Source organism: Talpa europaea (assembly GCF_964194135.1).
Source record: "Talpa europaea genome assembly, chromosome: X".
NCBI lineage: Eukaryota > Metazoa > Chordata > Mammalia > Eulipotyphla > Talpidae > Talpa > Talpa europaea.
This window is the reverse complement of record NC_140081.1, coordinates 16,726,447-16,744,554: the sequence shown is the minus strand read 5'-3', so window position 1 is coordinate 16,744,554 and position 18,108 is coordinate 16,726,447. Positions and strand designations below refer to the sequence as shown.

The 18,108-nt window shown below is 36.1% G+C and overlaps 1 protein-coding gene across 1 annotated transcript in view; it reads right to left on the bottom strand.

The window, feature by feature from the left end:
- Positions 1-18,108, bottom strand: part of IL1RAPL1 (interleukin 1 receptor accessory protein like 1) — a gene marked incomplete at its 5' end in the record, with an annotated part of 983,085 nt that overhangs the window by 503,587 nt on the left and 461,390 nt on the right. The window lies entirely within an intron of this gene.

The window sequence follows — 18,108 nt, the reverse complement described above, 5'->3', positions numbered from 1 at the left end:
AATGATTTGGATATATGACTCAATATCATTTGCCAGACAATATTTTTCAACTACATTATTCATGTGATGCTTATTATTTTGCAAACACTTCATAATATACAAATGCACCTGCTATCTAACATTCATCTTGCTCCTCTATTCTGTCTCAATTATTTTGTCCCCGTCAGACAAAATATTAATTATAAGACAGAAGAGGTGAAAATTTCTTGACTTATAATAGACAAGTTAATGAAAAATGAGAAGTTTATAACAATAACAGTAAATAACAATAAGGAATTGTAGGGGAAATACCAAATAAGGAAAAAGACCAAATAAGGAATTGTAGGGAAAAGACCAAATAATTGTGATATGAAAATATCTTTAAATATATCTGCTAATTAAAAATGATTCCTCCAGCTCCCCAAAAATATATTTTAGGATTACAGAGTAAGATAACAAGAAAAAGACAAAACTGAGTAGATGAAATTCTGTCTCTCAAACAAAAGCTTCAGTAAATTCCTATTTGTGGATAATACTTTAAAATATTTTATATCATATCTAAGTATAAGTTAAAAATATCATCTTCCTGATTTTCTCGAAAGCTTGCTTGAAATGAATGAGCTATTGAAAACATCAGTAAAATTGTTACTTTAGTTGAAATAATTTATTTATTGTAATGACATTTGTTATTTACATCCTCTTGGATGACTGGTGACATCTTTCAGTTAATATATCCAAATATGACAGTCATCATTTCCCCAAGCCTATCAGACCCTTTACTGTTTTATGTATAACTCACAAAGTTATTTATTTATCTATTGATTGATTGATTGTTATTGAAGTATCTCTATTTTATATCCCTGATTGATTGATTGTTATTGAAGTACCTCTATTTTACATCCCTGCCAGTGTCTTGACAGTACAGGATCTCTCCTCTCGGGTGTAATCACTGAGGCACTCAGAGTCCTCCACCAAAGTTCAATTTTAAATAATTTCAAAACCAGAAAACATATTTGTATATCCTTATCATCCAAAACTACTTGTACTGCAATTTGTGGACTTTCCGAAATTCTTAGAGAAATTCTCAGACCTTCTAAATAGATGATAACCACCCAATCTAAGGTAACAGGAGTAAAAATTTGGAGGCAGAATGAGTGCTGACACTAGCATATGGATTTAGATCAAATATTTTCATCTGTGACATTTCTTATCATGTCACATTCCTTTGCTTCATTGCCTCCCCCGCATCTGCATATTCTGCAAATGAATTTAAACTATATTGTTTGGCCATAGGATGTCTTTTGAAAAAAAAAAATTACTGAGGTACCATTAGTTTACATCGTTGTTTGTATTTTGAAGTTTAGGAACACCCCTCCTCAGGTGGTGTATGATGTCTCCTTTTGACCTGGATATAGTCTATCCCCAACCTCCTTCCACTTCCTCATTCACATTTTTGGCTTTGGTAGAATTTAAAGACTGGTGCTCCCTAGCTGTCAGGTTTCTCTCATTTCCTCAAGTTGGATGAGCACCTCAAATGTGAACTTGTTTCAATCCTCTGCTTATCTTTAATACTTAGCCTAAATACCATCCCTTTGGAACCTGTGTGTATTTCCATGTCACCCTTTATTACAGCACACTTAAAGCTATTTCACAGGGTTATTAATGGGCCAAATATAGTAGTTATAGGAAAAGCAAGAATTGAAAATGTTCATGATAAATATTCTCTTCAATTTCTGTTTATTTTTTCAAACATACATTATATAACTTTGCATGCATGTTTATGTCATTTGTACTTTTACTGGAATGGTTAAAGCTTACTATGTATACAATTATAGATATATATTAATGCATATTTATATTCTATAATTCTATCTGTTGAATATTACAATTGTCTTTAAATGAGAATTATTATAAAATAGGATATATATCTAGTATTAGTAAATTTTATCAGCATTTGAATACAGTTTCTCTTTAAGCAAAAGTTATATGTAAGAAATAAGGAAAGTAAATAGGGGTGTTTTTTTGTTTGCTGTGATCCAATAAAATAGTCCTTAAGTTGTGATTCATCATAGGTCATTGTAATGAAATGTAACACAAAAGTTTTCTTTGACAAAATTCCAAGGCCTATCTGAGGAACAAAAAGAAGGCAAAAAACTAAGATCACCCATATCTTGTGGATTTGTATTTCTTAGATGTTTTGCATTTTGGAAATATATAAATCTATGCAAATAAAATACTTTCCTTTCTCTGTGGAGTTGTTATTACATCATGTGATAATAGTTGGAAGGAGTCTTATGAGATTGGGGTGGTATGTTTGGGATGATAGGACTTAAATGTAGATATGATCAGGAAATGGGGAGCTGTTCAGGGAGCACTGCTTCAGTTTTGCCAGATGAACAGTTTCCAGAGATTTGTTGTACGACAGTGTAAATATGCCAAACACTACTGAACTGTATACGTAAAATGGTTAGGGTGGAAGATTTTATGTGATGTGATTTTTCTACCACATTTAAAAATTTTAAATAACAGTAAAAGATGTGGGATATAAAATACTTCATTTGCAGGGGTCTCAAGGGAACCTCAGTCACTTACACTCTAGAGAACAGTGTTTAAGAACAGAACTTCTTTGGAGCCACTCTGTCTAATTTCAAAACCTTACTCTGCCACTTAATAGTCATGGGGCCATGGATAAGTTTCTTTTTTTTTTCTTTAATATTTTTTGTTTGTTTATTTTTGCACAGAAGAACTGGGGTATAGGCCAGAGGTATGGGGGGTGAGAGGATTCACTAGAGACTGAGTGGGGAGCAGAACAGGCAAAATTTATTTAAATACATGGCTAAGGGGGAGCATCAGGGGAGCCCTGAGAGGTCTGCTGCCTCATATGCAGGTTAGACCCCTAGCCAGGGATCCAACTCAAGCCTCAGCAGTGATAGCACTGAGACTTAACCCTTAGGCCACCAGGGAGGCCCATGAGAAAGTCTTTTAATCTCACTGTGCCTCAGTTTTTTCATCTGCAAAATGCAGATATTTAAGAGAGCCTTTTCCCACATTTCTTATAAGGATCAAAGAAGATACTATTTATAAACCTCTTAGATATTCATAAGATAAATTCTCCAGAATAACAGAAATGCCGGGGTTATTTTCATCAAATTTAAAGGATATGTTTTAGATGCTCTGACACAATACAGATTTCTGGCAAACCTAAAATCACTCTGGTAAGCAACATAGACCACCTAGAAGGGTGCCAGTTCTCCAGTGCAAATGAATGAGATCTGCTTATCGTTGATTGATAAAATGATGTGATATCAGTTTTCTGATGCTGTGGACACTGCAAACAAAATGTGGTTTCTAACATAAGGCCCCAGAGCAAACATGCTGATGATACACCCCTAATTACAAATTAAGGTGCCTCACCCCACAGCCTACTTCCATTTAGATGGCTGCAAGACTTTATGATTTAGTGACTGATGAGTCTCTGAGGCAAAGAAAAAGGCCAGCGAGTGCACAGTGTTTCAGAATGGAAGGGAGTCCAGTTGGAGGCTCTAATCAAGATCAGCAGTGCCCAAGCCCTCACCTAAAATGCTTAGGATCTCATGGCTAATGGCTTCCAGGGAGTCTGCTCACCTCATGCTGAGGCAGAAACTGCGAGGAAGGAAATGTAGCCCCATCCAATTAAAGAGAATGTGTTGCCTCGAAAAAATAAAAAAATAAAAAAAAAGCTTAACAATAACTATAAAGGGGTAATGATGCCTTGCACTCACTCTTTCATTCACAAATATTCACTGGGCACTTATAAGACAGACTATATTGAAACTAATGGTGCAACAGTAAAAAGGACATGGCGTCTTTCAAAAGCTTACAGTCTAGTACATTAGGAACGTATATATGAACAAAGTAGAGAAAACTCTAGCTTGGCTTTTAAATCAAATTGCATTTATCAAACACAACTCTACATTAACCTTTTAATTTTTTAATTATATTTCAAGATTATGGCATTCAATGATAATTTTAAGAAACACTGCAATTTAGGATTTAAAATGGAAATGGCAACAGACCTCCAGATGTAGTGTTGACATAATATCACTTTTTTATCACTTGCCCTCATTTCAGCTTAATAAGCTCTCTTGGCTCTCATCTTTCAATGTTTAATCCAAAGCAATTAAACTGATATGCAAATGCCATCTCCATTGCTTTAAGAGTGACACTTAACACACAATTTCATTATAATAGGCAAATGGAATGTTTGTAGAATGATCAGCTCATTTTTATTAAATATATACTTTATTTGCAGTGTAGCTTGTATATAAAATATCCACACAAATTTTATCTGATAAATGTCATGTGAATAATATTTGTCATGTATGCTGAACACAAAGTCTATACCCCGTGATCTTTCTATTTAAAACTATACTATTCTGGGGCCTCCCTGGTGGCGCAGGGGTTAAAGACACCACTGTCAAGCTATTGCCAGCCACTGCAGCACAAATTCGATTCCCCATGGCACAGCAAACCACTCCTGTCTCACCTGCTGCTCCCCTCAGCAGTGTTTTTCAGTAGATCTGCCTGTTCTCCTTCCCATTCTGTCTCTGGTGAATCCTCTCACCCCCCACACCTCTGGCCCACACCCCAGTTCTTGTATCCATAAATAAAGGAAACTTAAAAAAAAAAGTATACTATTCTTTTGCTCAGTCTCTACAGAAATAATATTTGAGCCAATGATTTATATTAGCATAAAGAAGAATATAAACAGAAAATGAACAATGTAGGTTGTGTGTGTGTATTTAAGGTAGTCTGTTTTTTTTTTTTTTTAATGATATAGTTCTAAGAAAGGAATTAGGAGGTTATAGTGGAGATGCCCAGATTAGTATAGAATCAATTAATTTAGTATGTACAGTAGGTTGGTTATATCACTCGTCACAGTTCTTCATTCCTGCTTGTGTCCACACTTTTGCCAAGTAGCCTCCACTCTGAGTCTGAGTCTTCTATGTGGCCTGTCTGGGCCCAGATGTTACAAGTCATGAAGCTGGGGCTTGAGTCAGTATTAACACATCACTTTTCCTTTGTTGCACCTCTGCTGCTGACATGAGAACATGAAGCATGCCTCAACTAGCCTCTGAGAGTTGAAAGTCTCATAAAGCTAGTTTCTAGCCTTCCCATTTACCCCACGTGAGGCCACCCTAAATCAATCAACATTCTAAATCAGTTGACTTATAGAGAGAATGTCAGCTGTCTTTGGCTAGATTTAGGAGACAGAATATTTTCTCATGTCTGAGAGTCATTTTTTAATCATCAGTGGGGGAAGGCATTCTGTAGGATGGTATACATCACTGTCTTAATATTGAACAGATTTTCCATTAAGCATTATTGTTGTATATTCAATAACACCATTAAAAACTCAGCAATTAGGGAAAGGCAATCTATTAAGAAAGAGGTATCAGAATTTGAGCATTTCTTCAAAAAGAAAATACTTTTCAGTTAAATGACTTAGTCTAGTGGCTGAAAAATCATTTGATGGACAAGTTAATGTTAACAATAAGTGTATATTAATCAACACATTCACTCAATAATATATATTGTAATACAACTCTGGGATTTCAAAGATGTATGTTATAAAATAAGCTAAAATGTTCACAGCACATGTTGATGTGCTTGTCTCAATATGTGATGGCCTCACCAAGTAAATCCCAGAGCTGGTTACACTGAATATTCCCTTTTAAATACCCTGGAATTTATGATTCACAGAATTTTTTCCATACTGATTCCATGGCTCCATACCATATATTTTTACCTATATTAATAAAGTGAAAAAACCAAATATATTGTAGTCAATTAGCATAATAATTTACCTCATAAACTCCTTTCTATTTGATCATAATGTAAAATTTACAGAATAAATATTTCTGACACCCAAGAAAGAAAGAATTACTATTGGGGTGGTTTATAGCATTTAGCCACAAATATTTCCTGGCTGTAATCATTGTAGCACATAAAAAAGAAAAGTATCTTAACCCTTTGCACTCTGAACCATTTTACAATATTTTGATTTAATTTCTTGTGCCATTTCAAGATAAAACTTCAGGGAAACATGCATGTCTCAAAAAGTTGCGTTGAAATAACCTCAATTCCCCGTAATCACTAATAAATTGCAATGTCCCCTGAGAGGGGACATCCAAGTGATATGCTAGAATTCCGATGTCCCCTGAGAGGGGACAGCAGAGTGAAAAGGGTTAAAAAATATCTAACATTGTTGGGACAATCACTGCTAATAATTAAACAGTTTACTTCTTACATTCTTCCTAGAACTCTTCATACATTGTGTCTTGGGTTCTTCTCATGGCATTATATATGATGCATGTATTATTTTTATTTTAATTTTGGGGTTACAGATTTGCTCTTCATATGGCACAACTTTCACTCACCATCCACCAAATCACCCATGCTAACACCCCTTCTGCCACCCTCCTCCACCTCTTCCTCTTTACCTCCTGTTCCCTCTAGTGACCCTGAAATTTATTCACTAAGTCCAAGATTTATTCCTGCTGTATTTTACCTGTGTGTGGTCTTTGGTTATTTATAATTTAGAAAGCCATCAGTAACTGCGATGGTATTTAATAATGTACGATATGCATTATTAAATACCACTGCAGTTACTGATGGCTTTCTAAATCCTAAGTTCTGCACAATCATTAAGGTCACACCATCATCATCATCATCATCATCATCACCATCATCATCATCTCCATCCTTATCATCATCACCACATTCTTTCAAAGAAATATGGTATTGCAGAAAAGTTAATACACCATGTCTTAGAAAAACAGAAGTTGAACATCATCTGTATAAGTTGTTCTGGTTGCTTTGGCAAGTCTCCTCAAATTTGAACATCTAAAACTTAGAAATTAAGAGCAATGTAGGCATTTGGAAATGAAGAATCATTTATATAAATATATATTACTTATTATAATCTATAATATAATCACACCAATAAGAAAGAATCACAGGGGGAAAATATCTGATATGAAAAATAGCATGGTGGGATTCATATTTTCTCTGATTCTGCCTATTATTTCCAGATTAAAAAAATAAAGTATCAAATGTTTTTATATTATTAACATCCTTTTTCTCTCATGTTTCTAGGTATTGGCTAATGAGAAAATGTACCCATTCTATTATTTTGAGGTCAAAAGATCCTTTGTGATAAATAATATCTGATAATTAGTTCTAAGAAAAGAGTATAAGCCAGCCTTGATTTATGTGGTTCATTGTCAAATGTTCAGTAATTGATTTTTTAAAAAAAATCTGAATACAGGTTAGAATTCCCCAAGATTCACTAGGCCGCTTCTACCTGTAGTCCCTACATTATTCTTATCTGTCTTGCCTCCTTTAATCAATTTATATCCCACAATCCATTTCCATGTTCATTAGTTCCCTGACAATGGAAATAGTATGTCAATCATCTCAATAATGCTCTCTTTCTACCATGAGTTTCTCACCATGTCTTTTTTATTTCAGTCAATTTGCTAAGTTCTGACTTTCTCCTAAGTCATACATCCATTCTTAAGTCACATAACCACACCATCCAAAGATTGTTAAAAATTATTTTTTAAACACTTTTAATCACTTTATTGAAAGTAATTACTTCAAGGTGTTTGATGATGACATGAATTTTCCAAAGGGAAAAAGAAAGTTGAGATAGATATCAGGAATAAAGCTGCCAGTAACAAGAAAGGAAGGCCAGAGAATGAGAATTTTGTCCAAGAAATGAAATATTAAATAGAAAATCTAGTTGTGGAAATGTCTGTGTAAGAAACTGGGGGGATTCTATTTCTAGTTTCTTCGGACCAATTATCCCACTAAAAATCAGTAGATATACTAGACTTTTTATTTTCAAAATGAAAGTTCATAAGATTCTTAGGTCAAAATCTAATTACAATCAAAGCTCAAGAGTTAAATGGGCCACTGAAGAAATTTTCCTGAGGGAGTCTACTGGACACAGTAATCCAATCACCATAGACTAGGTTTATTGAATGGTAATACAGATCTGGAAAGATGTTGCAGGTGCTCAGTCAAATGTCATATTGGAGAGAACACCCTTCCAGTAAAGCTAAGGGGTACGTCTGTAAGAAAACAATAAAGCATAACAAAAATTGACCTTCTCACCCCAGCTATCCTTAAGGTAGATTTACAGTACAAATTCATATTATTTCTATAATCCAAAAAAACCCATAAGCTATGAATTTCATTTAATTCATGGGTGCTCCCAGAGTGACCACATATTGGACACATGCCTTTCCAAGAAGAGTTCCCCCTCTAGGCCTTAGCGAATCCTCCCAAAATGACATTCCATTGAAAAAATACAAAACTAAATACCACAAGGAAACAAGGTATCTTGAGCAAGAATCATGACAAAACAGATTTTTTTAAAAAGTAAATAAAAGCATATCACATATATAGATAGATATTTGTATATCTGTCTACGAAAACAATCCAAGTTGAAAAAAGCAATTCTCAAAACTTCCAGAAGAGAAAATATATAAAAAATGAAATTAAAACCTCAAGGTACAGGTTTGATACCACATTAAATACAGCTAATAAGAAAATATAAATAAAGAAAACAAGAGTGGGGAGATAGTAATCATTGAAATATGGGGGTTCTCACTATCTCCCCGACATCCTTATTTACTGAAGGTAAACCATGACAATGGAATATAAACAGGGATGGATCTTGAGAGTTACAGATGATGGTAGACCAGCTTTGGTAAGAGCACAAATGTAAGGACATTGTGGTTAGATTTCTAGACAGAGTCCTTGGCCTTCGTCACTCTTAAAATGAAAAAGTTTTGCTGTTTATATAAAGGAGAGAAAGAAGGTAGAAAAAATAAAAATCTATTTATAGGGAAAAAATCAACAGAATCTGTGCTACATATATTGGACTCCTTCCCATGTTTTTAATTTTACATTTTTTTTCAGTATGAAAGTGAAAGCAAAAGATGCAAATAAGTGATACTTTTTTTTTACTGTGATCAGACTTTCAGAGAAAAATAACAACCAAATTTATTATGTGCCAAACAATGTACTAAGTAAATGCTTTGTGCACATCATGTCCTCAAGCTTCACGGTGTCCTAAGAAGAAGTCATTAATATGCTTAATTTGACACTTAAGGAGATGGAGAAATATGGTAAGTGACAAAACAGGATTTGAACTCAGATCAGCTGATTCAAGAGCCTAAGCTCCTAACACCAAAAATAGTGCTATTTTACGTACGTAAATTCAGGTTAAAACAGGAGAACATCTTATTTGATAAAAGCACCTGTTACTTTTATATTTCTTCAAAGAAGTTCCCCCCCCACCTTTTCCTTCATGACTTTAGGCAACATACCATTGGCTTCACACCTCAATAAATACCTACACCACGCCACTCCCACCACCAAGGGCCTAGTTACCATCTACTATGATCCACTTGACCCCCTCTACCCAATTTTCCCACCCCTATTCCCAAAATCCTCTGGTAACCACCATTCTGTTGTCAGAGTTTAAGAGGTGTTGTTTGTTCATTTGTTTTGCTGTTTTTATAGTTCATATAAGAGAAACAGTCTGTGATTTTGTCTTTCACTTTCTGACTCATTTTGCTTAGCATAATCACCTCATGGACCATCCATGTTGCCACAAATGACAAGATTTCTTCTGTCTTTAAAGCTGAGTAGACTTACATTGTGTATATTTACCACATCTTCTTCATCCAGTCACCTGTGGATGGGCACGAAGGTCATTTCTATGTCTTTGCTAGTGTCTTCAATATTGTCAAGTGCAGTAATGAATAAAGCATCTTTTTGTATTCATGTTTTCATATTCTTATGTAGATGCCTCACAGTGGAAATGCTGGATACTTTTACCACATGATCTTTTAGAGCCCAAATGAATCATATTAATCAGGTCACTTTCATTTTTATTTAATGGATTAATATGATTCATTTGGGCTCTAAAAGATAATGCAGTCTAGAATAATGGTCAACTATAAGGCAAAAATGTAAAGTCAGGCCTCCTTGGTGGCACAAGGGGTTAGGATGCAATCTATGAGGCTAGCTGCAGCCACTGCAGCATGAGTACAATCCCTGGCCAGGGAGCCACCCACATGGCTTAGCAGACCTCTCCTGATCCTGACTCACCTACTGCTCCCCTCAGCAGCGTATTTCAGTCAATCTGCCTGTTCTGTTCCCCACTCTGTCTCTGGTGAATCCTGTCTCCCCTCCACAACTCTGGCCTGTACCCCAGTTCTTGTATGCATAAATAAATCAACCTTTAAAAAAAAAAACGTAAAGTCAATGAGGAAAAGAGCCTCCACTTGGTCATACAGCCAGCAGTGGCAGCATGCTGACTAGCCAGCTGAGGGACAGGGCCAAATTGCTTTTAACTAAAATTTAAAAAAAAAAAATCACAATAACTAAACTGAGGGAAGGACTAGTCTTGTTTTTGTCCATGTTAATTAGACCAAAAGATGGTGATGTGACTGAACATTATGTCAATGAGCCACTCTGTGAACTAGAGATATTTAAGTTATGAAATTATATGAATATAAGACAGGGAGAGTTGAGCGAAGCAGACATGTGTCCTCAGGCATTTGCCCACAGGGAGACCCTGATGATTCCCATCAGGAATTCTTAAATTCAATTTTGTCTCTTAGATTTATTGTGATGAAACCACTCAAGATTTGTTTTGTGTTTTCTATGAGCTTATTTATATCTGCAAAAACTCTAGCAAAAATTGCAGTCAAAGAAGGCATAGAGATATTACATTGCCTCAGAGCACCAATTACACTTCTTGCATTACTCTTAGAGTACACTAAACAGGGATTTTTAAAGCTCTCTTAAAATACCAGAAGAGGTTTTGTAAGATAGAATTGCAATTGCTTTAGGGTAGGGTCCCAAGATATAAAAGGTGGCTCAAAAGGAAAGAATTTTGGAGAGCTCAGGTTAAGAAGATATTTCTAACTGAATGTTACAAACAGAAATGCCTGCCTCAGGAAGTCATGGGCCCAGAGTTCAAATATAGGATAGACAATCATTTGGCAGATATAGGGAAGGGGCACAAAAGATGGGTTCATAGAAATAAATGAGTTACAGCGTGCCCCCCCCCCCGAATCTAAAATTATTTTAAAGTAAAACCCCCAAATCTGTTTCTCTTTCTTAATCTCTCTCCCAAACCTCCAACCTCATTGTCAAATACTTGTATCTCAAATCCTTTCAGTGAAAGACAAAAATATATCATCTGCCCAATTTCCTGTTTCTCTTCTGATACCACATTATCCTAGTCATCCAAGCAGGAAACCAGTCATTACGGGCCCCTCCCTTCCCTCCTCAATCAGTTGCTAAATCATGTGGAGTAGGCATTACATAATGTCTCACCAACTACCCCCTCCTTTCCAGTTCTTTCCCACTATTCTAGCCAAAGCCTTCACTATTTTTTCACTTTAGGTCATTTGGTAATGAACTGTTAACTATATTATCCCTCCCTCTGATCTCACCTTCACTCTCTTTATCTAATATATGACAGCAAAATCAATTTTTCTCAAAAGTAGGCTGGATAACACATCTCCCTCTTCAAAATTCATTACCTCCTACTGAATTAGACTCTACTCCTCACAATGGGATATATTCTGAAGCTGTACTGAACTTTTCCATTCTCTCTCTCACTGTGGTCATAGGTTCAACACCCTCAATTTCTGCAAAGCTTTTGATTCTACATTCTTGGATATTTTTATCTCTCTCTCTTAGGTAACATGAATCCCTCGCCTGAAGTGCCACTGTCTAAGTTTCACCTTTGCAGTCAAAACTCATTTCAAACACTACCTACTCTAAGATAATCATTACATGTGTGATTACTCTCATTTATAATCTTTAGAGCCCTTTGTTTATATTTTCTTTATGCCACAATGTAATGCATTTTGTATTAGAAGTATTTGCATACTCAGAAGAATTCACCCTATTACACTTCAAAAGCCTCGAGCATAAGGACAGTCTGTTACTCATCATTGATACTCTATAGCATCTGGCACAGTGTAAGTGTTCAATAAATAAATATGAGGTAGACCAATTAATAGTGCCACTTTTCAGTGTGTACATTTCACTCTTGATTTTAAATTGGTATTCTCATAAAAATCTGACAAATGTATAATCCATACACAATCATCACCACCACTAGCCAAACATGTCAAGGTGTATTTCCTCCTGACAGTTAACAGTGAGGAAAGTAATTCACAAACTATCAGCTCCTGAGTCAAAAGGATATATCACATTTGCAAATCAATTGTCTGCTTAAAACTCCCTTCCTTGTAGGCATTATATTTTGTTTCACTTAACCACATATAGTATACACACGCACGCACACACACACACAAAATATCATTTATATAATACTCCATATGCTGAGCTATTGTTCTGTTTTACAAACTACAACTCAATCTTTTCATGCATTTGATATGTAAAAATTTCCAATTCAGGAAAGGTATTAAAGTTATCTTTTATGATGCCAACTTAGCCACATACCTTTAAGTGAAACTAACCCTCTGAATGAACAGGCTAGGCTCAGCAGAAGGCAACCAAGCACCCTCCCTATTCCTAACACTGTACTCCCCTGGACACACACTCAAGCCCCAAGGAGGGAGAGTGAGTTGGAACAGTGATGAATACTGTAGAAGGCAAAATAACATACATACATTTGCACATGTGTGTGTGAGCGCACACACACACACACACACTCACACACACAGATGCCCACATCCTAATCTCTACAACCTGTGGATATGTTTTTTTTTTTTAAGATTTATTCATTTATTTATTATTTATTTTATTTATTTATTTTTATACAAGCACTGGGTACAGTCAGAAGCGCGGGAGGGTGAGAGAATTCACCAGAGCCAGAGAGGGGAGCAGAGCAGGCAGAAGGACCGAAGTACACTGCTGAGGGGAGCAGCGGGCGGCAGGAGGGGTCTGCGCGCCATGTGGGACCCTCCTCCGGTGGCCGGGGAGCAGCCGGGGATCGAACCGGCACCGCAGACGCAGCGGGCAGCTTCGCAACCCAGCGCTCAACCGCTGCGCCACCAGGGAGGCCCCAACCTGTGGATATGTTACCTGCTATAACAAAAGGGACACTGAAGATGTGATAAAGGATATCGAGATAAGAGTAATCAGCATCATCCACATGGGACTAATCAAGTTACAAGGGTCCTTGTAAGGGAAATAGGTGCTACTTTAATACGGAGTATATCTGGGTAAGTGTCTTAAACAGTACAAAAGACAAAATCAGTAAGCTCTTATTCGAATCTTTTGAGGTTTAAATCAAAGAACTGAACTGGCCTTACTAAACAAGAAGGAACATATTTTGCTGATAATCCAAACAGCCAGAATATAATATCCCTATTTTAAAGGAAATAGTAAATAAAAATCACAAAACATATAAAATTTGTGTCACTTAGTAATTGAGTTAATAATATTCCTTAGCTGTTTTACACTGATTTGTTATGGGATTTAATAATTCAAAGCAGTTGTCATATATCATGCATGTCTACACACATATTCACATGTGCATCAATTTGTTTCCTTTTTAAATTGTATTATTACCTTTTTTCATTGAGGCAACATTGGTTTATATTGTTGTTTATTACAAGTATAGGGTCTCCCCTCTTGGGTGGTGTTGTATTATTTTCATTGAGGTAACAATGGTTTACAACACTGTATATGATTTGGGGGTACAGGTTTACACCTCTTTAGATGTACATTATCACATCACAACTAGCAACAAAACACCCACAATTCTTCAACAGAGTCCACTGGGCCCCTCACTGATTTCAACCATATACCATTCACAAAATAAATCATAGGTGGAGGGCCTTCCCAGTGGCGCAGCAGCGGTTGAGCACTGGGTTGCGAAGCTGCCCGCAGCCTTTGTGGCTCAGGTTCAATCCCCGGCTGCTCCCCGGCCACCGGAGGAGGGTCCCACATGGCGCGCAGACCTCTCCTGCCGCCCGCTGCTCCCCTCAGCAGTGTAATTTGGTCCTTCTGCCTGCTCTGCTCCCCGCTCTGGCTCTGGTGAATTCTCACCCTCCCGCGCTTCTGACTGTACCCAGTGCTTGTATAAATAAATAAATAAATCTTTTTAAAAATAAAAAATAAATAAATAATAGGTGGATTGTAGCTCAAAGTACCTTTTAAAAAGTTGTAAGTATTTGATTCTGACTCCAGAATCAGAAGGCACAAGTAATACGGGGGTGGGGGGAGCAGGGAATCAAAGGTTAATATACTTAACACACAAAAGTAAAAATTAACAACCTCAGCAAAGCAAGAAGATAAACAACATATTCTAAGAAAATATTCTCTATGTGCAAAATCCACATAAGAAAGAATCAACAAATCAGTGAAAAAATATATCAATACAAAAATGGTTAGAAGCTATGAATAGCCGCCTTGAAGAGGAGAAAAACAAAACAGCAAGTAAGCACGTGAAGACCAGACTTACTAGAACTTAGAGAAAAACAAAGTAAAGTAACACGTCAACAGCATTTTCTCTTTCCAGTGCTTCTAAAAGATGGGGGGGGGGGTATGAACTCTTACCTCCTGCTTGATACCAGACTTTGGAGGGCAACTTTGCAGTTATCTATTAAAATTAATGATGCCTATACCTGCTGACTATCAGCTCCACTTCTTAGAATCTATCCCAGAGAAATAGTTGCTTATGTGTACAATGAGGCATAATCATGGATAACTGAAACATTTTTGTAATAGCGTTAACATTTGAATAATCTTAAATAGCCACCAATAGAGAAATGATTTAATAAAATTTTTCTGTATTCTGTGAAATACCCTTCATCAGTTCAAAAGAATGAGTAAAACTATATGTACACATGGGGAAACCTCCAAGATGTATAAAAATGACATGCAAAGCAATTCACACAATTTCAGTAAAAAATGTCTGGCTGCACTCTGGTCTTAAAACATAGCTACTCCTGGAAAAGTAAGAGGTGGCCGAAATAGACTACAATGTTTTGCATGTGTTTTGTTTTTTACTTTTTACCATGGGAATGAATTTGTGTTTATTGTCTAATCAAAATAACATGAGAAATATAATATGTTAAAAACTGGAAGATGAGTCAAAACAAATATATACATAAAAAGAATAAGATGAATATAAAACAGGGCTTTAAAAATGTCCTTATTCTCTACATATAAAGTATGTTTCTTCTTTATGATGATAAAAGTTTACTTGGAAGGTGAAAATATGGAGTTGACCATGGCAAAAAATGCACTAGAATGAATAATTAATTTTATATTTTTAATTTCAAAAATACATGAGCTTCTAGTTCTACCTATTCACTTCCACTGACTTACTTTCCTAGTAGAAATGAAATGATCAGGTGAACCCCAATAGAGCCCGTGAAATCCCATATTAGTGAAACTTTTTGAGCAGATTTACAACTTGCATTTGGGAACAACAGAAAGTAATACATGTTACTGAATAATGAAAACATGGGCACAAAATTGGAATATTTTCATATACATGGCAAAACTTTGAAAATGTCTTCATGCAAAATGTGCTGATAAATGTCAATATTCATACTGAACTTGGCATCCTGTTCATTTGCATTAACCTACTTTTGAGTTGTCCCTAATTCAGAATGCCCTCCCTTGTTCTCCTACTTATGCTGTGTGTATGTGTGTAACTAATGTGGAAAAGAATGAAAGCCTAATTTAAAGAAGTTTCTTCCAGAAGTTTGTTGGGAAAATTTAGTCCTTAATTAAACAATATTATCTACACAGAGATGCACATGCATAGAGGGGATTTCTGATGCAAAACAATACAAACAAATCTTTTCTCATAGACTAGTGTCAGGTTGGTTAGCCTTTTTAAATTTTTTTTTTAATACTACTTTATTTTTTTAAGATTTATTTATTTATACAAGCACTGAGTACAGTTAGAAGCGTGGGAGGGTGAGAGAATTCACCAGAGCCAGAGCAGGGAGCAGAGCAGGCAGAAGGACCGAAGTACACTGCTGAGGGGAGCAGCGGGCGGCAGGAGAGGTCTGCGCGCCATGTGGGACCCTCCTCTGGTGGCCGGGGAGCAGCCGGGGATTGAACCAGCGCCGCAGAGGCCTTGGGCAGCTTCACAACCCAGCGCTCAACCACTGCGCCACCGGAAAGGCCCTGGTTAGCATGTCATGGAGAGTTTCCTTCTGAAATTCACCATAGACTGCTTTTCGCTATACTTCTATCAGATAATAATCCTATTTCATACACTTTCAGGAAATGAGGCATCTAATAAAATCAATGAGGTACTTTATTTCTTAAGTTTCTATATGCGCTTGGTTCTGCAGACTGATAGTTAATAAGCACAAGTGTAGAATGTAGGCCTAATTTTAGAGGGGTTCTGTGCGAGCAAAGAACAAATTACCTTAGTTTAAGTGAGGGAAGCCTGGGCTAGAAAAAGAGGAGTCATTTGACCTGGGACCCCTCAGTTCCTGTTCTACTTATAAGCCATTTGGTTTTCCACATGGCACCTTAAGCTTCTCCCATTATACTGATTGGAAAAAAAATATGGAAATATACAGAAGAAAGCAAAAATTCCTTGCAGTCTCACCATGGGAAGAAATGTTATTTATTTTCCATATTTTTCCAGTGAACTTGTATTTTCCTTTAGCAGTCAGAAATAGTCAAAGCTATTTTCATTTTAAATGATAAGGGGTAGGGATACAACTAGTGTATTTTGATCACCCAAACTTGTAGGCAGATAGTTTAGGAGTTGTCATCTCAATCAAACACTGAGGAGAGAGATGCAAAGTAGAGGCTGAGCTGTCTAAGGGAGGTTTTTCAGGATTTATTTGTTTGACATTCTATTCCTCCCTAAAACAAGGCTTCAGCCTCTGCTTTGGTGCCAGTTATCCTGCTTCTTTGACTCTGCATACTCTACTAGCTTTGGACTTCTTTTAATGTTTACTTGAACTTAAAGAGAAATGTATTATCCCCATCATTATTTTAAGCTGCATGTTAGCATAATTAGACAATTCAGGTGATACTAGTTGACGTTCTAAGTCATGTGTACAATTTAAAAACTGACATTTAATTAGAAAATACACCAAATAAGTAAATCTTCATTTGTCATGCCTGTCTGCCGGTTTCTACATCTTCTCCTGCTAATGTCCATTCTTTGTTGTGACTGAGGAAGGTGAAGGCAAAGCTCCATCACTAATCACTAGATGCAGACATTCCTGTTGAATGATTCACCCTCAAAAAAGGTATATCTGTGACCTTGCTCTTCTAATCAGACCTATCTTCATTTTATTCAGTGTTCTTACTGCTACATGGATTTCAATTTGGGGGACATGTGATACTATTATTTTCTGTTTAGTTACACATTTAATTATCTGCTTACGGTGGTTCCCGCATTAGAGTCTAAGTCAAAAGCGCTATTTTAAATTCCCAATTTTATTCATTGATGCCTAGTAAAGTCCAGTAACATAGTAGGTTTTCAAAAAATGCACTTCAGTGAATGACTTCTCTGGTCCTCAGGTTTAAGGCCAGGTCATTTCTCTATATTACAAAGTGTATCCTCAATAGAAAATCCTGAAGATACAAAAATCACAGTAGTTATGGTACATCAGTAAAAACGTTTTTTCTATTTGCTTTTTAAAAATAATTCTGAATTTCTTTTAACTGCTGAAATTGTTCTCAACACATTCACTATTTTCATTTCAATATTAGCATATTCCAAATTTCAGTCCTCTCATTAACGTATCTTATTCATAGAATTCAAAACATTTCTCCCATCAAAATAACATTTTTTTCCCTTTGCTCTAACTAAGCTTTTCTTCTCATAACCAGCACTGGCTTTTCATTGTCCTTCAGATTCAAGTCTTTTCAACTTTAGTCATCATTATCCCAATCTCTCTTTCGGCTCCAAATTTCATTTGTGTCTTCTATTTTACTCAAGCACATATCCTATTTTCTCTCCTACGCAGTCTTTTTTACACATTAAAAAATTGTGCACCTGTCTATCTATGCCCATTTATCATATATTTTAATGAAAGAATCAATATTACACACTCCACGAATTATCACAAGTAAGTTTCTCCTAGAGGATGT